The 25275-nt window shown below is 41.1% G+C and overlaps 1 protein-coding gene across 2 annotated transcripts in view; it reads left to right on the forward strand.

Annotated features, from left to right (window-relative positions):
- The window catches only part of HIVEP2 (HIVEP zinc finger 2), a 135245-nt gene that overhangs the window by 82178 nt on the left and 27792 nt on the right, over window positions 1-25275 (forward strand). For both annotated transcript variants that reach the window (XM_084284383.1, XM_084284384.1), the window contains one exon: window positions 24193-24237. The gene's annotated coding sequence lies outside the window, so the exon portion shown is untranslated. The remainder of the gene's footprint in view (window positions 1-24192; window positions 24238-25275) is intronic.

Below are 25275 nucleotides of genomic sequence, written 5' to 3' on the forward strand. Positions count from 1 at the left end.
AATACTGGTAGGGTAGTAAATATGCCATGTGAGCTAATAAAAGACTCCCATTAAGAAACTGATCCCTATATTGCCTCCTTTACAGGTGAAAACTTGCAGTTTGATTCCACAGCTAGATATGGGGAGATAGGAAGGCACATTTTCCCTGAAGACAGGAGCATGCAATGCTGCCAAACCAGCAGTCCCAGGCGCCCTGCAGGGGTTGATTCTTGCAGCAGAGGGAGATTGTACAAGCTGTGGTGTGGAGGACTAGCTGCTTTATTTTGGCTGAGAATCCTCTGAAGATACTGGTTCCGATTCCCTACTGTCTGAAACCTTTTGCTATTTATACCTGGGTAAAGTGAATGCCAGGCGAGCATAAAATGCCACTACCCTAGTGCTAAAGGAGCTGTTATCCACTTTGACCAAATATAAATGACCATGCAAAGGGTAAAGCAAGTTCAAGGTCTCTCTTTTTGTTATGGCATTGCCCTTAGATCCTGCTGCTTGTTGATGACTGTGTGTGAGCAGAAGGCTGTTCTTCAGTGGTGGTGGTTTGAGCTCAGGATGTGGAAGTGCAAGGAAAAACAAGAACACTAATTTCTTGTTCCACTACTAGTCAGAGAGAGAAAAGCATGTTTCTTCTACGTCCAGGAGGTGGCTGAGCAGGATAGTAGCATAACAAATTTATTTGCTAGTTTTCTGACAGTCTGGGGTAGGAAGAAAGATGCTCAAAAACAGCTGGAGGGGGCAGAAATGAACGTTGTGACTTGAAGTCTCCCTGCCCTTGGGCATTCAATAGCAAGCAGTGCATTAACATGCCATATATTGGAAGGACACAGTCCTTGAAATCCTCTGGCACTGCAAGCTACTGCTTTTAAACTAGAACAGAGACAGATAAGGATAATGTGAAGGAGAAATTCAGCATTGCATATTACAAAATTGAATCTGTAGAAAAACTGGTCACTTTTGGCGGTATTTCATACATTGTAAATAGAATCCATATATATTCATGCTTATTTTAAACAGAATATAGTGTACTGCAATTTCTGCTGTCTCCACAAATATCTTGGTAAAGTAATTTAAAAACAGATCTGTTTTGTAACCAGCACTGTGCCAATTTGATAGTAATACTGGGCTATGTTAGAGGTTCTGAGTCAGGTTCTGACAGCTGTATACCTGCTGAAAACAACGAAGACCTAGCACAGGGTGAGGGCATCAGCGTCTGGCTCTTTCTGAGCAGAGCTGCTGGTGAATCGTGTGCTACAATGCACACTGCCATGGAAAGGACCGATTTAAAAAGCAAGAAATGCAAATCATTTTGAATTACAGGCAGCAAGAAGGATCCTTTCATAATAACTAGATAAACCTCCATTTATGTACTGTATTTCAACAAACAGACAATTTATTTTTTTTATGGACGGGGTGTGATAAGGTTATTAACACTGAACCACACCCAGTGAGATTCATTTTATGTAACTTCTAATACATGCATTTACCTATTCACATACACTTTTCCCTCTTTCTAAATATATCCTAAGGTTACATATGCAAGGCTCACAGCTTCAATGCAGACATAGAATGAACAATTGTGGTTTTGAATTTGCTGGTGACAAATACACAGAATTGTTTTAACTTGTCATGCTGTAGTAATGCTAAATTAAATATTTCAAAATGCAAACAAGAAACTTGGATTATGTAGATCTTTAAAAGTAATCCTGTGAGCCTTCCTTCTTGTCGCTGTATTCTTATGAGAAATCTGAAGAATTTACATTTTGGAAAAAATACATAATGCCCATTGCAATTGTGCGAATCCATGTTAGAGGATTCTTTTGCTCACAGATGCTTTGCTAATAAGTTCTGAGCCTGAAAAGTTTTGGTTAGTTGGGAATCTCAGATCCGTGCTAGCAGTTAGCTCCAGATGGCTGTAATCTATTTTGTACCAAGCCTTCAGCATCTCAAAGGTTGCATGTTTGGAATTATGAAACACACTGTTCCACTTGTTTTTGCCAGTAAACATACTGTGCATTGTATGTTAAGTTTTGATGCATAGTATAGCTTGAAGAAGAGGTAAGAGAGAAAATGTGGGGAGAGAAAAGGCGAAAGGAAAAGGGTAGAACGGGAGAGGAAAGAAAACGCAGCAAGAAAAGTTTGTCTGCATAATGAATTCGGTCTGACTGGCAAACACAATCTGACTTCAAGTTGTGAATTTCATTGAATTTGATCCAAGAAAGACACAGCTGAGCAATCTGCAGGAAGCAATCTTTTCCTAGAAGTATGCAGCTCCAAACTGTACAAATTCTTCCACTGATCGTAAAATTTCTGTGCACCACTAAACCTGTGTAATTGGATACTTTTGAAAAGAAAGTAGTGTATTGAGATATTCAACTAAAGAATAACAAAAACATCATTGAATGTAGAATTTTGAAAGAAGAAAAACTATATAATTTGAAGTTGGCCAATGAAACCCTCGTGATAAGGACAGTTAATCATTTCTGGTGCAGCTGTTTCCTGACATTTCTGCAAAATGTTGTGGAAAAATTAATGAAGGTTCGTTCAGTAATGGTTTCAAGCTTGGCTAGTGGAAAATATGACAGTATTTCCATCGTCAATTAAGAACAAGCAAGGCTTTTTTTTTTTTTTTTTTTTTTTTTTCTGCAGGGGAAGTGGTATGCAGTTTGTACTGCACAGGAAATTGTAGACTTGAGAGCAGCTGTGTGATAGCAACAGGTATGCAGAGAATATGAAAAGGAGCCTGGGCCCTTTGCTCTTATCACATACGTTTCAGTGCAGTAGACCTCTGCAACATGCTGGAAGAGACAACTTGCTGCGTGACATGACGCTATCTATCTAGCATGTGGGGTATTCCTTCGAGTGTCTGACTGAAAATAAATGCCCTTCATGCCACTTCAATAAAAAAGGGTGTATTGAGTGAGATTTTCGTTGTAACTGTGTTTTATTACTGCAGTGTCCCAAAAGCATAACTCTTTGTGGTGGAGAGACATGATCTTTTTTTAACTGATCTCTGTAATTCTTGTTGCTTGCAAGTTGACCTCAGCATATATGATTTTTACAGCCACACAGCACGCCTTAGTGAGCACGTGTGGTTGCTGCGTTCTCCCGGTGCAGAGCATCCCCTGCTATAATGGGCTGGCCATTCTGTGTCTGGGGGCGGTGAGAAATCTGCGGGCCTCGTGCGCAGTATGGATGTGGGGTTATATATGTGAACCCAACACCATGTATGTGTACGTAGCATTGCATATCGCTAAGAAAGCATGTGGTTTAGAAACAAGAGCGTGGCCCAGGGGTGTATTCACATCGCAGATCAGCATAGCTGAAGGTCACTGTAGCAGCTGAGCAGCGGCCTCTGTCCACTCCTTCACCTCATGGCAGTGGGCAGGCAGCCAGCTGCCGGCAACCTCCTCAGCAGCACCTTGGGGCTGGTGCTCCTGCCCCAGCTCCACAGTGCCCAAACTCTTCCAACTCGGCTTGGTTTCAGAGATACTGTTGGATAGCCTGCATGGGCCAGCGTTCAGTCAGCATGGAAACAAGATGCACAGGGAGTAAGTTGTAAAGTTCAGTCCCATATTGCCAGTAGAATTAACTGGTTTTCCCCAAAGGGATCTACATTTTATTTGGGGTAAAAAATGCCTTAGTGTGAAATTACAAGGCTTATACAGAACTACTGTAAATCACCGCAAAAGTTCAGGTGAATGATTTAGGGACTTGATGCCTCTTTCTGGACTGTGAGGGGTTTTACAAACCTGCCTACTCAAACAGATTTTTTCTTCTTCTAACATGCTGAGATAGTTTGAGCCCTGCCATAAATATGATTTCTAGCCTGTTTACACAGTATGGTGATTCATACTAGCGTGGTTGATAGAAAGAAAATACATTATAATGAATGGTTTATGCTTTTCTAATATCACTTTGTAAAGGAGACGCTTACTCAGTGCTCCTGCTGCAAATTTAGAAGACCCTCAGGAAGCTCACTAAAAATGTTTGTCTTACTTCCTGTAAGGTTAGCTGTGGAGTGTGTAGTTCTTACTGGTTTAAGCCAGTGTAAAACAATTAATAGTGATGAAGTCCCATCCATGATTTAGGTCCATTCACATAATCATGTAAAAGTTAGGCCCAGGTTCCCTGTCTGTGGCGCAGTCAACTCTAAGGAGCTTTGTTTAAGACTTTCCCAAGCCTGCAATCCCTTGTGTTGGTCAAAACTTTGCTGAAGTCAGTGGCAGCTTTATCAGGGACAGCTTATGTATAAGAACCTGTAATTAATCTTGATTTGGGATCAGTTCTTCAAGAGTCCCTCCACATGCTTGAGTAACCAGGTGAGTACTGTGGCTGCAGTCAATATGTTGGTGGTGGGACTGCATGTGTGCTTCAGGGAGTGCATAGGCAAAAGGGAAAGATGAGGGCTCTGGTCCCTCATTTTATCTGACGAGAGCAGCAGGTCAAATATGAGCTGCTTTTAAACTTCTCAGCATGAGGTCTATGCCTACGGAGGAACTTCCCATAAACACAATTTGTCAATTGAAAGAGGAATTTCCACAAGAACAAGTTTTCCACTGGAAAATTTCCATATTGCCTATTTTTATTTTTTGCTTTTGTTTTTCCATGGAAATCTCTGAACGAAGTACTTCCCTTTAAGTCACCTTAATTCACCAAGAAGATATTTGATGAGCTGAACTGAGCTAACATAGTTACAGTTGTCGTTAAGTTACTTCTGTCTATTACTCCCTCTCATGTCATGGCAAATGGCAATACAAAAGCTTCATGCTTGAAAAGTTCCTATGGGCAGGTCAGCTTGTCAGGCCTACATGTCCCATGGTATATGGGAGTCACTGTGGTGAAAGCATCTACCAGCTAGTAACAAAACAGTATCTTGGTGAGCCAGATTCAAAACCAGAGGCCACAGTCCCTAGGAAACCAGAGGAGCTGTTGTGTGAGCTTCTGTCTTTGCTGTTCAAACACAGTCTCCCAGATTTTCATGTATTTTTTACCAGTTATTTAAAACTTCTACAGCAGTTGTAAAACTCTTGGATCCATTTGAGATTAATGATGAATGAAAAGTAGGTACATTTAAGTGATGGTAAAATCGGCTAAGGTCATACAATCAAAGCGCTTGACGGACGCCTACACGTTTCTTGCCTTATTGCCTTAGCTTTCCCTACAGAAGGCAGCTGGATAATAGCTGGGACATTACTGAAGATGACTGGACATCTGGTGTGGAGCATGTGGGAAGGGAGAGGAATGCTGCTGACACCAAGGTGTTCATTGAATCACACAGTGACCTCTTATGGATGAACATTTAAAATGAATGAATGCTCATATCACAAATACTACTTTTACTTTTTCAAGTAACAGTTTGAATAGTTCAGCAAGGTTTGTAGTAAATGTGGTGTTCTCCTTACAGTACTGTGTCTCCAGACTTTTGTTAATCTTCTTCTTGTCCCTCCTTGGGGGTGGGTGGGGACACACATCCTGCTTTTATGTAGACGTGTTGCCAATGATACTGAATGCACCAAACCTTTGATGATATTGAATAGTGACCATCTCTCAGGTTTGATGGTCGTGGCTGGTGGCATGCTCCTGCCATCCCTGAGGGAAACTTGTCCCCCAGAAGGAAATGGGCTGTACCAGCGACCATGCTGCTGCACGGGAGGAAGCTCTCTGTCTACATGAGACTGGAGGCTGTTGGAGATTTCTCCACCACATGTGCACAGGAAACAGCATGTCAGATGTCTGACTTTCCTTCAGGCGGTCTCCCCGGTGCTTCTCAGAAGGGCACGGGAGTTGTGGTTAAATATTACAGTCTAACCTTTTACTTGCTCAGAGACCAAACAGGAGCTAAGTAACTTTAAACCATTAGCTCCATTTTAAGTGTCTCTTCCGTGGGACGAAGGGCAGTTGATTCTCAATCACGTTATATTTTCCAGATGAATGACTCAGAACACAAGTGCCAGGCTACCCACAGCAGAGTATGCCAGTGCAGCTAATGAAACAGAGAAGAGCAAGGGTCCTCCTTCGTCCCTCGTTCTGCTTCTTTTACAGGATTCTATTTCCTTTTCCCTCTTGCTCTGTCGCTGGTTTGGTTTTGCCATCATACTTTTAACTGAGTGGCCTGAATCAGATTTCTGAATGTTGTCCACCAGCAGCCCTATTCTCACCTGAGAGTGCTGGGGAGCAGCTGTGGCCCCAAGCCCTTCTGCTTCTCTACTGCTCAGCAGCCCTGGGCTGCTGGGGAAAAAGGGAACAGACCTGAATTGAAAGAAGTGACACATACGGACTGGCCATTTAATTAATTAAGTCAAAAAATGCCTTTGGCAGTTACCAGCTCTTTGGCATTCAAGGGAAAGCCAAATATATTTTCTGTGCTAACAGCTAAGACTTAGCTGTAGCTGAAATGCTGAACACAGTTTCAGAGGTAACATAATGTGACAACACCATTTCTACCAATGTACTGTCCTTTGGGGGAAAAAACAAAACCAAAAACTTGTCTTACTTTTAGTCCGCTATACTTGATAAGGTGTTTTTGGGTGATAACTGAAACCAGAGTTTTCATTTACTTATTGGAATTTAAAGACTATATGAAGGAGGGATCGTAGAAGTTATTCAGATCATTTGATTATAAGAAAATAAATCCTTTAGCAAAACTCACATTGGTGACAATCAGTCGTATTTCACAGTTGCATTGCGAAAACTATGAACGGCCTCAGTTCTAAATTTAAGATAGTCAGAAATTGTTCTGTTTAGCATGTCCTAAAATTATCCAGCACAGAAATACTTAGGGGAAGTGTTAAAATTAATTCTCAAATTTTAAAAAGGCAGCTTAAAGGGGAAGGAATGCAGATGTGGAAGCATTAAATAAGTGCCATCTCAATAGCAATTTTACCAAACGCAGGGAAGAGCCATACACTTCATGTCCTTGTTATAAGATTCTTGGAGAAAATACTCCCACTCAGATAGAAATTCACTGTAAACAGCCCTCTTGCTGTTGTTGTTGGTGTACTTCTGAGGATGCAGTAGCTCTTAGAAGGAGCTGGGCTGGTTGTGCAATACTGTGACCTTATGGTGCATAGACACTTCCAGTTTTGGAATGTGAAATGTCTGAAACTGGGAGTGGGCGGACAAGAGGTGGAGCTAGCGAGGAGGCCGGGTGGCTGTGTTTCTGAGAAACTCTCTGTTGCTGGTGAGCACTGCTAATCTGTCAAGTGTATGTCCAAAGCCCTGGATATTGCTAAGTAGAGCCACTAAACAAGATCGAGTTGCAAACGGACACGGAGCTATGGGGTGGTATTTTGGAAATTGAGCTTTTAAAACTTAGTCAAAAACAAGGCTGAATTCTTTCAGACCTGAAACCACAGCCTCCCAAAATGCGTCAGAGACTCTTGATGCTGCAGCGAGGTCAGCTTCCCTCCCCCCCACACCTGTGAGTCAGGACAACTCTATTAAAGGAAGCTTTTATTGGAAGCTGTCAATAGAGAGGGAGACAACATGCAGATGTTGAGGACACGGTGGGAAAGAGTTTGGATCCTGTGCCTACATAGATGGTCACCAACGGGAAGAAGAGTATTTTTGTGGAAAACAGAGGGACGCTGAGGAAAGACTAGTATTTAAGCAAGAGGTAGGTAAGTCTGATTTCACCTTCTGTCAAATTAAAGCTAGGATTCAGAGTCCACTCAAGCTGGCATTGTATCCATTTCTCAAGGGGGACAAAGGCTAAGTCTTCTGTGGGCTAGATGCCCTCAGTGCTTGTCCATTGTGCCTTCTGTATCTACTTTTGCTGAAAGTTGCAGAAAAATAATCATAGAGCAGCTCAGTTGAATGCAGAGGGAAAAAGAAAACCAAGGATGAAACAAAGTATTGGACTGGTGGGAATTTCAGCAGCGTGATCTTGATTTCCAGGTAGTTTCAGGTAGACACTTTTTGAGATTGAAACTTCCTACAGTGCCGTCATGGACTTATTGTTTCCTTTGCTATAAATTCAGACCTGTTCATGGGTGGATCGACAGTAATGGGGCTTAAAAATGTCAACGAACAATTCTGTCCCACTTATATTGATTCTCCTTTAACTTTTCCCGTGTTGTTTGTTATTACTACTATGACCTGGACAGCTCTAGCAGAGTGTTAGCATAGATGAAGTTCCTGTAACAAGCAGCATTGCAATAACTGGGACCTGTGGTTTTAGATGTGATCTTCCCTTAATACTGGTGGGTGCTCTGTGCTTACTGAATTTATGTGTGCCAGAGAAGAAATACCATACAATAGCTTTGTGACTGAAAAAAATACCTCTAGAACTAATTCATAGTGCCAGTAATTTTATTGTTTCTATGTGAGATTGCTAGCAGAAGGAAAGAGATCCTGGAAACCAGCTGCAGCTATTTAATTCATGACCTGTCAGGAAAATAGGTTTGGTTTCCAGTCCTGATGAGCATCTTGGGTGAAAGGCAGAGCATGGTCCTGGCTGTGCAAAGACCTGACCTTCCCGAACCCTTATCACATTTAGTAGCACTGTATTTGAGCGGTTTTCCTGAAAACATCCCATGTGGAGTTTTCCTCTGCTTTGAAGGCTTACATTACGCTGTTTTGATCCACTTTCCATTTCACTGGTGGCCTATTACTATTAGCTTTCTCACAAAGTGAATCAAACTGCATTTTAAAAAAAGGAAAAAAAAAATTCTTTTTTGCACCTTTACTTTTTCCTTTTTTTTTTTTTTTGAATCCATGTGTGTTACATTTTATGAGCAGTCCCAGCAATGCCTTGTATCTAGAAATGTAAATAACCTTTTATTGAAAAATAAAAACCAGCTGGGTGCACTTGTGCCGTCCCTGACTGCCAAACATTCATTGGCAAACACTGTACTGCAGGTACGGCTGAGCCTATATGTGGATGCATTCACATGTGGAGTATGAGTTGGAGAGAATTAGCTGCTTTCGGTAGACTTACTGAGGCAGGTATTTGCCTCAATTTACATTTATATTTTCCATTCAGAATACATTCAGTCTGAACATGGTGGTGAAGGAAAAGAAACAGAAATACGTGTTCCTAAAGTATAAAGCAATGGCTTCTCAGATTTGTATGATGAGGGGAGAAGTGGTTGGAAAGAGAAACCCAAGCACAGCAGCATGAATGCACAGGGCTGCACCTGGGGGCAACTGCAACAGGCAAAGGGAGCTCCTGGACATCATGGTGAGACTACCTGCTATGGTCCCCATTAATGTGATTCAGCAAATTTTTACCCTGTTGGACAAGACAAAATTGTATCTCCCATGCCATCTGCCTGGTCCCCTCCCATACAAATCTGCTCTGAGCAGCCAACAGGAACTGTGGCTGCCTTTGAGCTTTCCATGGCCTTCCTCTGCTGGCCTTTTTCTGACCTTCCTCTGCCCTTTGCACTTTCTGGCAAAGTTCTGGTGCAATCAGGCTGCAGGATGGCAATGTAACTGTCAGCATCTTCCAGATGTCATGTGAAACAGAGCAATGAGGTTTATACCAGTCCTATCCTTGCTACGTCTTTTGCTAAGTGGGTTTACACAGAATATAGAAGTCCGAATCCTACCTTGAAATTAGATTTGACATCCTTGAATGGATTAAAGTGACAAATAAATTGTTATACTGAAGAAAGCTATAAAGAAAAAATCAGACTGGCAGCATCTTTTTTTAAGTTTTGCTGATCAGAAATCAGAGGCTGAATTTTGGCTCAAACGTCTATAAGCAGTCTTGCAATCAAATACTCCCAGTTTGCAAGGATACAAACAGCAGCTCCTCTAGCTTGCTCTAATGAACCAGCAGCTCTTTGTTGGTGCGAGCAGAGCAATTAGGCTCCCTGCTAGAAGAGCGATGTTTGTTATGCAGTTTCATCCAAGTGATTGGGGTTATTTTATTCAAGCAGACCTCACTAATCCGCAATTAAAATGGCATTTTCATCTCACACTTCGAAGTCGAGAAAAAGCTTTGGAAGATTTTAGTAGCTCTGATGATGAGCTTGTTGGAGGAACAAAATCAAACGAGGACCTTTTGTTGCAGCGGATGGGTCGTGACTGAGACAGTTGGCTACTTCACTACAGCAAACACGTAGGTGGCTCTTCTCGTGTTTTTAGATCCAAGAGGGGAGCAGTGACTTCCCTGACACCTTTTGGGGGAGAACAGGCTGGGCTGTGTCATCTGTGCCACATGCAGCACCTGCTGACAGTCAGCCCTTTTCCTCTCCACCGCTTTGAAGTAATAGGCCACATTTTTCTGGCAGGATCAGGCCCAAGTGGTGAGGTTGCAGTGGGTTCAGGCAATTTAAAATCTGTCTGCAGTTTTTTGCACCTGTTTCATTGTGGTATTTGTGGCTCATTTTTACCTGAGCTTTCTGTTTCGCGTACTGTTACCAGCAGCCTTCCTAGCTGGTACTGGTGCAGCTCTGAGGGAAGAGAAGAGCGCCAAGTGCAATTTGGAGGATGATCAGGGTGAGATCAGTTCTTGAAACCCGAGTCAAGTTAATGATGAAACCTGACTTTTGTTAATAATACATTGTGATTATTACACCAGGCAGGGCAGATATCTCCTATTTCTTATCTTTTAACTTGTGTATCCTAGCTGAAGCGACCTAACTCCTCGGCCATCCCACCTGGAGAGCTGGCCTGTCCCCACAGCCAGGCTGGCGGGCCAGCTTCCCCCGGCAGAGCAGTGCCTGCAGATGTCAGCGAAACACACAGGCTGGGAGGAGGGTGTGTGATCAGCAGATGTAGCAGCAGAAAGTTAATGACACACGGCACCTAACCGGAGCTGCCCTTACGTCAGCGCTCAACACCAGGCAGACCGGTGGCAACCCGCCCCCCACGTCCTAAGGTCTTCACAAGAGAAAAACTGCATTATGAGCCACGCCGCTTGCCTGCCGTAAATGCCAATAAAACGTTAATCCTAACCGCATCTATCTCTGGCAGCTGGGAGATCCCTGGCCCCATTGGGGAGGTGACATAAACCAGGGTGCACGTTCAGGGCCGGTCAGTGGGAGGGGAGCGGTGCTGGTGAAAGTGCCACCACCGCGCAGGGGCGGCCGGGGCGGCTGCGGCAGGAAGAGCACTCGCAGCAGGATGCAGGCAGATGCGAGATAGCGCGGCCCCTCCTCACCTACCAGCCTCGTTTCTTGCCACCTCCCGATGGCTCCTGTCACCTTCTGCCTCACTCTCCTTCGCTGGAGCACGTGGCGCCAGCAGCCTCCATTTGGCCTCCTTGGCCTTTGCCTGCCCTTCGTGCAAAATCGGGAGTGCTGCCGCTGGTTTGTGGAGATCCTGGCTGTGTGACCCGGGGTGCCGGGAGCTGCTGTGCCACGTGCTTGTGTAGGCCACAGTTAGGGACTTACTTACATGCAGGACAACAACTTTCCAACACCCACATTTCAAACATTGGCTGACGAAGAAATCCCACAGCAGGAACTTATCGAAAGGAAAAGATAACACCTTGTCTTGCTTTACTTCTGCTCGTTACCTCGCCTGTATCGTGACTGTTGCATGTTATGCTGGAAGCAGAAAGTTTTCATGACCTTGAACACCCCATAGGTGGGCTCTGTAGTAGTCCAGCAGACCCTCAGCCCAATTTGGGTAGCAGAGGAGGCAAGAAGAAGGTGAGCCAGCAGCCCTGGAGCTGTGAGTTGGAGGTGGCATTCGGTAGGATGTAGCTCCATGGCCCCACCATCTCCGTGCTAAATCTGAAGCCCCTTGCCCTGCTCCTCCCCAACCCAGAGCTGCTGCCACATCCCCTCCCTGGCAGGCAGGGGCTGATCCGACTGAGAACGTAGCACTTCTTTCCCCCAGATTATTTCTAAGTTAGCACATTTCTTTGGTTTAGATTGAATTGGGCATTTTGTCTTCTCCTTTGAATTTTTTCTTCCTCAGCTTTAAATTTGTAAGGATAGGTGATAGGTGGTGTATTACTCAAACACAAAGTTTTTCCAAATTTGGAAGTGGGGGATAGGTTTAGGCTCTGATCATTCTGCTTTTAGCATTACAATTTAAGAGCCCCATGGTGGTTTTGGGTATATAGCCTCATTAACTTTATATAAATGTACTGCCAGCGTATGGTCTTCAGTATTTAAACCTACTAATAATTATTTTTACATTCATATTTCATGTAGTAGAACAACATTTACTCTTAATTTCAGATTAAAATTAAATTGTCTGAAGAATAATAGTATCAACTGATTTGTCTTGCACTTCAATGTTTATCTATTCTGGTAAAAAATCAGTGACTATTAAATTTACTGCTAAGGCATAGGATGAAAAAGCAATGCTATGATGATGAACAAAGGATGGTTGTATCAATGGGAATTAATCATAGCATATCAAGAAAAGAGCATGCTTGCAATTTCCCATTGGACTTCATGTTTAAAATATAATCTTATTAACTTCAATTACAGTGTTCTTTTTTTTTTTTTTTAGTTTTAAAATAAGAACAAAATAAAAATTGTAATGCCAGAGTAATCATTTTTATTGACTCTTGCATGTGAAGTTGACAGTATCTTACAGTGGGCTTTTTTTCCTGTTGTAAATGAGAAGAAAGGTCTGGTATAAACCTGTGCATTTTTGTGTAACCCCAGCCCCAGAGTGATTGATGTGAGGTCTTTGGAGCCACACAGGAAGAATGGATAATAATGAAACAAAACCCTCATGTAAGCATGAGCCAAACGAGTCACAACATTAAATAGAAAAACCATAATTGTAGAAAAGACCATTTCCTTGTACAGCTCAAATGGAGCACTAGAAAGTTGGCACGTGTATGACTTCCAGTAGTAATGTTGCAGTAATGTAGTTTAAACAGTTGCAGAAACTCTTCAGAGAGTCCTTGGGGCCTGGCTTGTTTTCCCTTTGTGTTAAACTCAATGCCGTGCAGAAGCGTGAAGTTGCTCCGGAAACGGAGGTTGCAGAATATTGCTACTGCCTAGCTGTTGGTCATCCTGTAACTATACACCATCAGGTATGGCATCATGAGCAAGTGCCGGGGCTGGGGCTGTTCCTGGGCGCACGGACCAGATGCTGCTGGGAGAGTTTGAGCTCCCATCTCCACTCCTCCACGTGTGCCCGCTACTGCCCCAGTGACAAATATACCAACACTGGAGAGGTACAGTCATTAATTCCTGTAAATACAGGTCTCAGGGAATAAGAAATTCATGTGTGGTTGGTGGTTCTTCTCAATATTCCTCATAAGATGCTAAACTGTATCACTTGGCCAGATGGTCATTTATACTTGTGCCACTTTATTAAGCACTGTAGGAGTGCTTAAAATGGCAGTAAGTTATATTTACACCCTTTCTAACAGCTCCTTTGTGCTGATAAAAGGGATGTAAATTGGCCTCAGAGTAGGCAAGATTTGCAGAATAGGGCTGTAAAAGTGCAACAGCCTCTTTTTAGCATGCAGGCCTACGTGTCTGCTTCTAGTGGGGCATAGCCTTCTCTCCAGGGTAATGCTGACTGAGGTAATGGCTCTGACATGACAAGTTCCCACCTTCCCTTAGCTCCCAGAGCCTCATTTCTGGTCCCTGGAGAAGCTTTCTGTGTGCTGGTGAGGAGGAACTGTGTTGTAAACTTGGTCATTGAAATGCTCCAGATTAGAAGAAAAAACAAACAAGGAAAACCATTCCCCCCTTCAATTTTAAGACAACTTTTCTCTGAGATCCTTCTAGTGGTTCAGCTTGCAGTAGGGTCCCACAAATGTTGTGGCGTGGCTGCAGCTGGCTCAGGCATTGTGGAGGGGACGGTGCAGGTTGGGCTGAAGAACAGTAGCTGCCTAACACAGTGCTGCTGCCAGGTCTTGGCCCAGGTGGAACTCTGCCCACCCCATCAATACTGTTTTGAAGACTTGCAAGTACTTGAAAACATGTTTGCTTCTGAATCTACTTCCTAGTCCTTTCGGCTGAAGGAGGATGCCTTAGTTAACAAGCTCTTGTCCCTTCATTATGTGATGCTGGAATGCAGACACCAGGTAGAAGTTCTACCCAGTCTTTTTGTATTTTATCTGTTGGTAATCTAAGTGAAAAAGGGACTGTTCCAAATCTGAGTTTTTTCCCCTCATCTTCTCGTTTCTCAAGTTATGTTTAGAAACAGGAAACTGTTTTGCATAAAGGTAAGATTGTGTTTTTAACAAGTAAAGTTGGTGTTAGACTAGCTAAATATACCTACACAGTCATACTCAGTGGGTAGTCCTGGCTATTTTTAGGCTTTATTTTTGCCTCTCTTTATTTATTTTTTTTAGTGACACCTCCACTGTACCTTCAGCTTCTTGTGAGGCACAGCTTCCTGAGCCTCTATGAAACTTGCAATTACAGGAGGAGTCAATCTTGTCAGGTGTCATTTATCATACTTTGCAGAGGGCTGATTCCAGAGAAGGGTGAACAAAGCTTAATAAAAAGAGAGAGAGAAGCATTCTCTTAATAATTTGCCCTTTGCAACAGCAGACCCTTATCTGATCACCCACGCTCATCTGGCTGCTGACGCTGTGCTTGCTTCATTAGTACGAGCTATTTTTACACCTTTTGTGTCTTTTGAGGAACTGTGTGGGCCTTCTGGCTTGAAATGATTCACCATCTCCAAGCGAACAGGGTGTCCTCAAATCCTGCAAGTGGGGTAGGGAGAAAGAAGTGGGGGAAAGAGTTCAGTTGAATAAGCAAGCGTTGATTGTCTTAGGTGGTCTGAGTGCCAAAGCACTGCAGTTTAGTCTAGTGAAAATAGCTTACGTGCTTTTGGTTTGCAGTGGAGGTTTTCAGACTAAGAGCTATCTCAAGAAGCATTTACCAATTAATCAGTCTTACTGTAACTTAGCAAACATGAAGCCCTATACGCCTGTGCATATACTCTTTGCCTTCGTGTTGATGGTACTTTCTTTTGTTCATAGTGTACAAGTGTCATTGGTGTATCACAGGCACCCTTGGAGACTTCTGGGTCAAATCTTCAGCTGATTTCACTTCCACTTCTGACACTGGAAAGAAACTAATTCTGGTGGAATGGGCCAAGCATGATGTAGGAGGAGAACCCTGTACGGAGTTGTCTGGGTTTTTCTGGAGCTGAGCAGTGGTTTCTTTCCCTTTCAGTGCACCATTAGCTCTCAAAATGTCCTCTTAGACCCTGCTGAGGTGTCACTTGGTGGCTGATATTAAGGTTTTTGCTGTCCTTAGACTTTTCCTGTGTAAGAGAGATTTGGTGTTCAGTTGTGCCACTTTTGAAGTACAGGATAATGGTTTCATATTGCAGGCTTCCTTGGAGTCATTTCAAAAGTTGGTGTGATATGGGAAACTCTAAGGAGCTGTTTGCACTAGGGAGGCCCTGAATAATGCTCCCTTGTCTACACTTGACTGATAGCAAGTCCTCGTGAAACCTGAACAGTGCCTTTCCCAAGAGAAGTTTTGTTGTGTTGTGTTTTTTTTTTTAGTGTATTTCTCTTGTTGAGACTGTAACTGAGCTGGCAGCTTGGACTCCCCTCTCAAGTATCAATCTGTGGAGTAACAAAGGCATGGCATATAGATTCAGGCATTTTTGGTAGAACTTCTTCTTCTCAGTAGTGTTCACTCAGGTGAGTGGTCATCACATTAATAAGCAGAGTTGATTTGTGTCTTGTAGAAAGTAGCAACTGCACAGAATGAAACATCTCCTATACCTACAAAACACAGCAAGAAAGCGTATGCATATTTTATTGAAATTTTTAAGAGGTGTTCTGATGCAATTGGATATTGTGCATACTGGCTTCCAATACTTCATGCAATAAAAAGAAGGAAGTACTATAAAAAATAGCTAGGGTAATTTAAAAGAGCTTTTTTTTTGTCTTTTTTTTTTTTTTTTCCTTTTTTATTTTTCTCCTGTTAAACATCCTGAGGGCTATAAACAAAACATCATCCTTAAATGTGCAGTCTAATTAGTGTATCTTATGTGACCACTACAGTGGTCATTAGTCTTCAGGCAATGCTAAGTGACCAGATTTGCTACCGTAAAATGCCTGTGTTCAGTCACTAATCAAAACCAAACATTAAGGCTGAAGGGTAGTGACTGTTGTGACACCTGCGTGATGTATAGAGCTTTGGGCTTAATATCTGATCACAGATGAATTTTAACTAAGGCTTCAGTATTGATTGAAATAAAGCCGTCACGAAACCCCACTCTACTTTGGGTTCAAATCATGGAAAAAATTTGTAGGAACATGCTACTGATGCTTTGTGTACATCTGTTTTTGTTTTGGCATGTGGTGACCACAGAGTTTAGTAAATAATGGAAGGTTTTAAAATAAGCTTGTATAATAAGCTTGGTGTGAGTGAAACACAAAAGCAAGTTCAGGTACTATATATGTCTTCATATGTAATTCTTCCTGGGGTGAGTGCATCCATCAGAGTTGGTGCCTTTGCCCATTCAGGAAAATATTTGAAAGACACTGATACTTTTGTATGAAGTGCAGGTGACTTCTTCTGACACACTATGAAAGGAAGCATAGCTGTCTGCAAATCTTGCAGTGATTGCATAATTAGTATTGCATAACCTTTAACTGAAAAAAAATCACTTCCCAGAAAATTCGGTGGTATTTTCCCTCTGTGATGGAAATGCTAGGGCTCTGCCTAATATTTTTCTAATATTCCATTTGGCAACAGAATAACAATTATTTTGTCCCTAAAAATGATGTAATGTTTACAAAAGAAAATATTTTTTTCCTGGGAAAATTTGGGGAAATCCTTCGTAATACCTTAGCAGGATCTTACCAACACTGGGCTGTTCTTCCCAGCTGCTGCCCAACTCTGCAGTTCTTGTGTGAAAATGAAGAATCAATTTCAGAAATGGCATGTAATTTCAGTTAGGAAAATTATTATATCTGACAACCTTATCAGTCTGAACTGTCTGGTGGCACTGCTCTGACCCTTCTTACACCCTTATGGTGTTTTTGAATCTAGAAAAGACTACATAGCGCACACACACTGGAACCTTGCCCGTTGCATATACTGTATTGTTCATAAATGTTGCTAACTTCATAGTTTGGTTAATCTGGCCTTTATTAAATATAAAATTCCCCTTTCTGATTAACACATTTCTAAGTGTTGAATTAAGAATAAGGTCTTTAGTCTCACTAATTTTCACCAGCTCTTGCAAATGCAAAAACTTAATTGCAGTCCCTATAGAGTCTTGCATTTCCAGTTTAGTGTGATATCCTCATTGTTCAATTGCTGTGGCTTAGAAGAAAGTGAGATAGAGCTGAGTTTCTGCTGATTAAGAGAGCAGCCCAAGAATTAAGAGCCCATTTGTATCTCAGCACCCTCTCAGATACTGTTATACATCTTTTCTGCACATTTAGTAAATACAGTTTACTGACTACTTATCTAACCCTTGAGTGAAATTCGTTCTTCTACAGATTGGGACCAACAAGATCATGCATCATACCAACTTAACTTTAACAATCGTTAATAGTGTTTAAAGAGGGCCTCAGTGGTGTACAACAGTTTCTGACTGTTCTCTGCATGGGAGCTACTCTTGTATGTCACTACATACTCTGATTCAAAGACAAGTGGGGGAAAAGAACAAAATGACAGTGGTATTTTTTGTTGCCTTCCAGATTTTTAATAATACTGGAAGTATGGGCTGTCAGATCTGCCATTGCTGTGCCATCACATTTTAAGGTTCATGTGGGTCCATTTTCGTTTCTTAGTGTTTTCTCCAAGGAAATAAGTAGCAGTGTGAGGAGACTAACAGTTTACATACTTCTCTTGTTTAGTTTTGTATCTGAATTATCCAAATCCTTTGCTTTGGTGTCACAATAGGTTTAATCTGTCCGTGCTTGAACATGGTCAGACAGAACAGGTAGGTTTTGTATTACCTGACGTGTTGAAGCACCTCCAACAAAATCCTATGTGCACAGCAAGGTTAGGCATCCAGAATCAAAATATTTACCTGATCTGTTAAAAGCAGTGAGCTCAGAGAGATCAATTAGCTACTAATTGACTGACAAGATTGTTTGTCCTGTAGGCTGTTTTGGCATCTCTTTGATAGCAGTTATTTGTTCAATTCAAGAGCTGTGGTTAGTTTCAGAACTTTTACCTATAAAGGAAGTGTTTAAGATGAATTTGGCTCCTGTGTAGCTTTTTTTTTTTTTTTTTTTCCTCTCTCTCTTTTATTTTTTATTTTATTTTATAGTCATCCTGTGGAAATAAGTCTGTGTTCAGTTGGACTTTGGCAACGTGAAAGTTTTTTTTATACATTTTTTCCATCCGGTAGTAATGTGTACATTATGTATGATGCTGAAACAGGAAATAGTGATGTTCTTTAAGTGAGCAATCTGTGTCATTGCAGTGAAAAGGTCAATGTTAAGGCATTTCTGCTGTAGGCTCCTTCTGTGACTTCTTAAAATATACACTCAACTTGAATTTAAGTTTTTGGGGGATGCTATTTTTCTATAGAGAGTGGCAATTTAAGATTATATTTGAGATACTTAACATAGCAAAAACTGAGTGCAGCTGTGCTCTAAGCATTTAGGCTGCAAGCCAGCATCTCTTAAAGAAAATCATCCGTGTTTTCTTAATACCATGTAATTGAAAATATATTGTGGTACATATTACGAATTTCTCTGTGGACATCTTAGAGGTGTTGGATTAGTTTATTTTCAGTTTGTAATAAATAACCTCAGATATTTAGTATATACATGTAGGATGATAAAGTCTAAACCTAAGTAATGCCTGATTCTGTGAGAATTTGCTCTTACTTTGACCTGCTGTTGAAATAATTTGTTTCCTTTTCCTCACTCAGAGGCATACCTCATATCTGATCAAAGCTCCTGAAGTGAAATGGGAGACTCCCGTTTCATGCCTGAATTTTCTGTAAGGTCACCACAGAAGGGATATAGGTTTTCTATCTTGCTATACCAGTGTGCCTGGCTTCTGGCTTGGTGGGGTCATGTTCAGAGGAGGGAAGGAGAGTCTTGTTCTTCACAGCATGTACCCATTGACTTTGGGATGCAATGCCTAAGATAGGTTCCTACAGTTAAGATTACAGGAGTAAAACAGATTCCTTTCTTTGTTTTCATCATTGAATCATAGAATCACAGAATGGTTTGGGCTGGAAGGGACCTTAAAGGACATCTAATTCCACCCCCCTGCCATGGGCAGGTCCACCTCTCAGGTTGCTTTCAGGCAGACTGATTCATTTATTTTCTTCAGCATGCTCAGGAAATGGTCTCAGAATAGTCTTAATTAGCTGAATTAGCAAGTTTAAAGGCAGCTTAGTAAAGCCTTCATATGAATGAAATAGTCAATACTACTACAGTTAACTAAAATGTGCCATTGTGTGACATCACTCAACTGCTGGAATTCTGGAATATTTCTCAAAATCTGGGCCAGATTTAGTATGATAACTGAAATAATAGTCACCGAAATCAGGATACCAGATTTCTTACAGCTTCTAGTTTTATTTGCAGAGATCCTGTCTCTGGGAACCAGTAGGTACCATGGACACCAAAGTGTGTTCTTAGAAACCTGAGAGTAAAAGCCTAAAACCATATTCAATCGTGGAGAGCTTGCAGTTGCAAAGAGCCAGAATATTCTGCTCTGGATGCTTCTGTAACTTCATCTTCTCAGTCAGTCTCCTTGGTTCCTGACTTCATGGGGAACCCGTGTGAGAAGTGTTTATCCAACAAAGAAATGAGTAACAGCTAATCTCAGTAACAGATTCTGCCTTGTAGCCTCTCCTTAAGCAAGTTTAGTACAATTTGTTTGATTATTTAATAGTAAATTCACAGCATACTGTATGTGCTTGCTGAGCAGTACGTGTTTTTATATTTTCTAGTACTTTTAAATAATGTTTAAAAATATTGTAAAGATTAGTTCAGCTGTCCAATTTTAAAAATCTGTGTTATTCTAAATATTTTAGGATATTTTCAAAACTGTGACTTTCTTGCTAGCTTTGAAAAATGGCAATGCATTCAATAAAACACTGAAATCCAGAGGGCAGGTGGAACATCTGGGGTGGAATTAAATGATCAAGTCAGAGTAGTGTCTTCAAGTATGAAGAGGTAACAACAGTAGTTACAGTACAGAAAGTAGCAGATTAAAATAAATGCACCTAACCTATCTTAAAATGGCTGCCTTCTTGAAATTGTGTCTGCAAAAGGATGCCTCACAGGTCCTGCCAAGCTGCAGCAAAAGCACGGGCATCTTTGCGTTCCCAGTAAAGCAAAATTTTGCCAAGTGCCAGTGGTTGACAAAGGAATTTACAGCCATTCCTAGAGGTGTTCAAACAGACAGGTAGAAGGCCAGCTACAAAACCACAGTCAGAAGGGACCCCTAGCCAAGGACTGCTAAAATATGAAGAGAATCTCTCTGGTCAGGAGTGGGTAGCCTTTTTTACAAAACTGGGAAAATTAAGAAGCATTTCATTTTCCTTATCTTTTTGTAAGTATAGGTCAAAAAGTGAAGAAAGGGAGTTCACTTCCTGATGGCATTATCAAGTGTGGTATCAAGTAGTATGAAAAGCGTGAATTTGCTCGTCTCGTGTTTGTTTTTGTTGTTGTTTGGTTGGTTTGGTTTGGTTTTTCCTTTGTGCAAAATGCCAAAGCAACATACCCCAATGACTACATTCCTTTGTTACCTTGCTACAGTGCAAAACCAAACTCAGCACACAAATGAATATGTAACCTTACACAGAAGGATGGACAAATCCTCCTCCTCCTCCTCCTCCTCCTCCTCCTCCTCCTCCTCCTCCTCCTCCTCCTCCTTCTCCTCCTTCTCCTTTCTTTCTCCTCTCCCCCCTTTTTTTCTTTCCTCCCCGCTGGGATGCCAACACCAAACAGCTCTTTGGGGAATATCATTAGTGGGACAGAGGGAAACACGGGGTAGGATGGCAAGCCAAAGGTATGCTCCCCTCTTCTTGAAAGGCCAAGAAGCTGAGTTTTATTCTCAGCTGCAGGTGGGGAAGTGCTCAGAGGTGGCCTCCCTTCCCTGTAAGGCTGGCTGGCTGCTGGGCTTGTCCCAGACATAAACTAGACTTGGCTAATAAGGGTCTTGGCAGAGGTCTGTGAGTGAGCATTGGGATTTTATAGGAGCCACTGCAGCTTGTCTGTACTAACGATTGCCCTATAGAATAAGAATCCCTTAGGGGCCAGTTACGGTGGTTTTAGGCCAGTTTTGTGCTGGCAGTGCTGGACAGAAAAGATTTAAAGCACGGCTGGATCTGACCCTTAGTCCTTACTCTAGAGTCAATATTTATTCTGTATGGTGCACTCAGGATTTAGCCGGGAAGACATAAGCTTCCAATTTGTTCACTTGCAAGAGCTGTAATATGAGCTACAAATTGAGAAGTAGTAAAAGTTGTATTTTGCCAAATTTTATTTTAAAGCTGTTGAGTGTAACCATTTTAATGGTCTCAAAAATAAAATAAAATACAAAAATTTTAAAAGAAAAGGAAAGAAAAGAAAGGAAGGAAGAATCTTGGAGCTCTGTAGCCAGCCAGATCTATGTCTCTTGCACGCAACTCACAGAGGCACCGCAGGAACGGGAGTGACAGAATAATGCTCCTTTTCTAGAAAGTTTTAAAAGTCTTGATTTAGTAGGTGCATCTGACATAAATACAGTTCCCAGTCTCCCAGTAATCTTCTCATGTTCAAAGCCCGCAGAGAAGTGAAATGCCCGGGCTTGAAGCAGGCAGATAGTGCAGTTGGCGTGGCGGGGCTGGGGGGATCCGGCTGCCAGGCCGCGCTCCTACGGGAACCTGGCCTGGCCCGCATCCAGCGAGGCCTCCGCAGCTGATGGCGAGCGAGGTGCTCAGCCCAGCCCAGCTCGGTGCACTGTCTGATCCGCCTAGGTGGGCTCCTCCAAGCCACTCCACAGAAGCCGAACGGTGCCAGAGGTTTTAAAGGGAATGCACATTTTTATCATCCGTAGTTCCCTGCTTTGAAATATGAAGCATTTGAAATATCGGGAGTTTCTGTCTATTGAAGAGGGTATTTCTGACAAAGAGCAATGCTGACAAGTATATTTACAGTGTTTTCTAAAGGAGTAACATTAATCTGTTGAAATTTGGAAGTCTCCTGTTGGATTTCTCCATTTAGGCCAGTAAAACTTAGCATTAGGGAAAAAAAAAATAAAAAGAAAGAAAGGATATTAAAACAATCTTTGACACAGGATGGATGGGAGTTCAAACCAAACCAGAAATGGCTATGTTGATTCTGGAAAGGGATTTATTTTCCCCAGGAGAGTGACGTTGACCAAACTTAAGCCGTCAATAATCCCTGTAATTAGTCTATACCTGTTTCATAGTGTAGGTTGAAAAATTATATAGAGCACTCTGAAAATAGCAGGACCACAGAATGACTTGAACTCTGTAGCAGATATCTCAGTCCAGAACTGGAAATTGATGGAAGTATATTAGCATCATCTTTTGCTCAAATAAAACCACTGCTGTCACATTTCTGTGACTGGCAGATTTCTTCTCTGAAGATGTTCTTGGCAGAGGGAATATGGAACAGAAAGGATGCTTCCACCCTCTAGAAATTTCTACTTCACCATTTGCAAAATTGCCTAATACGGAAAAAAGTATTTTTCTTTGAAGATGGCTTATAACTTCATGCTCTTTCACTTAGGAACATTGCCTCTAGTCCCTGTTCCTGCTCCTCAGTTGCTATATTTCCCTTTACTTCTGTGCTTGTATGTTAGCATCACTGCTGACATGAGACTTGGTTTAGCTCGGTTGCCAAAAATGTTTAGCCCTTTGCCTGCCATTTGCTAATAAGGAACTGCAGATCTGCTCCATTGTAACCAATTCTCATATATTGTATATAGTGCATAAGGCTTATTTTTTACATTTGTAGTGACACTTTTAATATGAAGAAGCAAATTAGGAAAATTTAAAGTTTTTCTTGAATTAAATTTTGTCTTTTTGCTGATGGAGGATCAGACAAGAAAACTATTTAAAAATCCATTAACACATCAAAGCTGAATGACTTTATGACCTAAAATATTGTGGTTTCCATCTAATAAATTGCTATTATTTTGTACTATATGGGAATCCTCTATAGTTACATTTTTAGCTTTATTTGTGTTATAAAATAAATAATTGATAACTGGTGGCACAGTAGTAATTCTATTAACATCAAATCATCAGCCTTTACTAATGTCCATTCTTTCTTTGAAAGTGTTATTAAATAAGTATTTTTAGCACTTACTGTAAGTGATTACAGAGAGCTAATTTTTTTACTTTTAGATACATTTTTTCTTTTATACACTTTACTATTTCATCATCTGTTGGTTTTATTCAGTGGAGAAAACATAATAGTACTGGCAGTTTTTCTGACGGTTTCTAATTGGAGGTTATTATATTATCCCATATCCCAGCTAATACTTACAATATTTCTAAGGATTTTATATAAAAATAAATGGAAATGCTCTGGCTTTTGTCCTCCTGGATTTTTGTCTTCTAAAGAAATGTTGAATATTGAACAAACCTCATTTTTAACAAAACAAAACAAAATACATTTTCAAGATTGGATTTGTCGAAAACCGCAAGGGAGAATCCTCGTTTTACTGTAAGGGAGAACTGATCTTCCAGCTAGAGAGATGCTGCTCAGTTTTCCTTTTTCAGATGCATTCCCTGTGCTGGTCTTTTCTGTAATGCAAAGAGTAGCTAGCAGTAGCAAATTATGGCAGGTACATAAGTCTTTTAGATATGTATTTGGTCTGTAGGTTTCTCTTTTGAGGAGGAAGCCACATATTCTTGAGCACTATCCCAGTGGTGTTAACTGGTCTGGAAGCTTACTTGTTTTCACTACTTTTTTTTGTGTACCTTAATGGTGACATCCTGGCCAGGATTTCATTCTGGTCCCTGAAACATTTAATGAGAAGCCTAGAAGACCTAAAAGTATTAGCTGGAGTGAGGTATCGAAAGGGGATTTGCCAATGGGATTCAGGAATAATCCAGGTTTAGCAAAGGTGTAGGAATGAAGAGCAACATTGGGCAGCTCTCTTTTTACCGATTCAGGAACGTGAGACTACATCAGTTTAGATTTGCAGTTATCCTTAAAAGACCTTTAAAAAGCTTCACACTCATATTCTTCAAAATGTGCTTGCTCAGATCTCTGAGATGCGATGTGACATTTTCCCAATGGGTGGATAAATGAAATTTTCAGGCCTCTACTGTAAATAATAGAAAATTTTCTTCAGCATCTATACTTTATATCAATAACTTCTTACGACTGTATTTTTTTTTCTACAGAAAATCTGAAGACAGTCATGCCTATTAGATGTTCAGAAGATGCAGGTAATTGTTTCATACCTAAAAAGGCATATATTCTCATTCCCTTGTTGTTTTCTTGTACTTCTCTAATGTTTCTTCAAGCCCAATTCAGTTTTTGCACTGTAGGAATTAAAAATATTCAAGTATCTTTAATACTGCTTCTTTTTATAACCTTTGTTTCTTGCTACTGTAAAATAGCGACTTTATAATTTGCACTTTTTCATCCAGAAAATGTCCTCTATTTGGATAATACAGAAGCAGGAAGCCTGCATTGTTCTTCTAATTCAAATGCTGTACTTACCTGTGAACATCATACCTCCAAGTTTTCTTCTTTGTAAAAGAACTTTGGGATCCTGTTGCATTTAAGCATAAAAACTGCATGTATTAGCTGGATAGAAATGTTTGAACATTGAAATCTAAACTGCTTAAGGCACATAAAACAGTCAGAGCTCATTCCTCTAATATGTGTTTTACCTTTTGGTTTGGAAGATGGAGATGTGGAAAGGTACTAATACTGTTGTGTTCAGAAGGCTTAGCTGATGTCTTTTTTGACTGTATAAAAGTAGTGTAAAAAGGTGATCAAGACTTCCTTGTAAAAAAAAGAAAAAGATGATATAAGGTAAGAAGTACCTCACTATAGCCATCTTAAAACTTGGAATATTATCCAAGTAGTCATCTAGGATTTCTGCCTAGCCAACAGTGAGAAACAGGCATCTCCAAAGTTGAGGGCCATATGCATAGACATCACATACGTCTGAAGCACACACTATGATATGGAAAGATTTCTCCTCTGGAAGTACTGATCACCATCCTCTGAATTAAGAGGAAAGCCAGGTGACTAAAGTGCATGTCTGAACTGCAGGTGAGTAATACTGGATAAGGTAGTTCCTGCCGATGGGGTTAGGACTTTTATTATTATTATTATTATTAGGAGTTTTATTAGTATTTTCAGCAGTGATTGCTGAAAGGTCTTTGAAAGTAGATGTCAGACTTTCTGAGAATCAAACCTCTTTAAACTGTCCTGAGAAAGCCTTCAAAAATTACTGTTCAGGTTGGAAAGTG

This window comes from Netta rufina (assembly GCF_964035555.1).
Source record: "Netta rufina genome assembly, chromosome: 3".
NCBI classification, from domain to species: Eukaryota; Metazoa; Chordata; class Aves; order Anseriformes; family Anatidae; genus Netta; species Netta rufina.